Source organism: Primulina eburnea, chromosome 8, assembly GCF_022965805.1.
Source record: "Primulina eburnea isolate SZY01 chromosome 8, ASM2296580v1, whole genome shotgun sequence".
Classification (NCBI taxonomy): domain Eukaryota; kingdom Viridiplantae; phylum Streptophyta; class Magnoliopsida; order Lamiales; family Gesneriaceae; genus Primulina; species Primulina eburnea.
The window spans coordinates 39,312,580-39,313,330 of record NC_133108.1 but is presented as its reverse complement, the minus strand read 5'-3'; positions in this window follow the sequence as shown (position 1 = coordinate 39,313,330).

The following is a 751-nucleotide window of genomic DNA, read 5'->3' as shown; positions in this document are numbered from 1 at the left end:
TGACATATAACCAATGTCTTTAATCATTTTTTCAAAAGTAATTTATTATATATTATTACCAAAGGAGCGTAGGTGGGGGCTTTATATTCGTGTATATATATATATATATATTTGCCAAATATAATTAAAAAAAATTGAGAAAATATTGAACTTTACATTTATATTCTTCGTTTTTTTAATGATGAATTATTTTAAAAAAAAAATCAATTTCGCTGCCCAGAATGAAATTTCTAGCTTCATTATTACGTTACATCCATCTATTAAAAAATAAACTAATTTCAGAATTTAAGCCAATTTTTTTTATAACTAATAATTTCTTTATATGATTCGACATTATATTTTTTTATTTCCTCAAAACAATTAAATCATGTATTTTTATTTCTCAAAACATTTCCAAAATATATTTACCCAAAAACATTAAAAATTTCAAATATATATTCTAAAATTTAAAAATATAATTCACCAAATAATAATATAACATAACGAGACAATAGTTGTCAAACGATAATATTATATTAGAAATATGAAAGAAGAAAACAAAAACACTTGAAAAAAAGACAATCATTCCATGTTATTTGTAATTGTACGAGGAAAACTTTTCAAAAATCAGCGTTGTACAAGGTGTCAATTGGTATCAGGTTGGGTTGATGCACACTATTATTTTAAAATAGTTAAACTTGAACTTGATTCGAATTGATTTTTATTTTTTTAAAAAAATTCAAAAAAATAATAAATTTAATTTAAACTTATA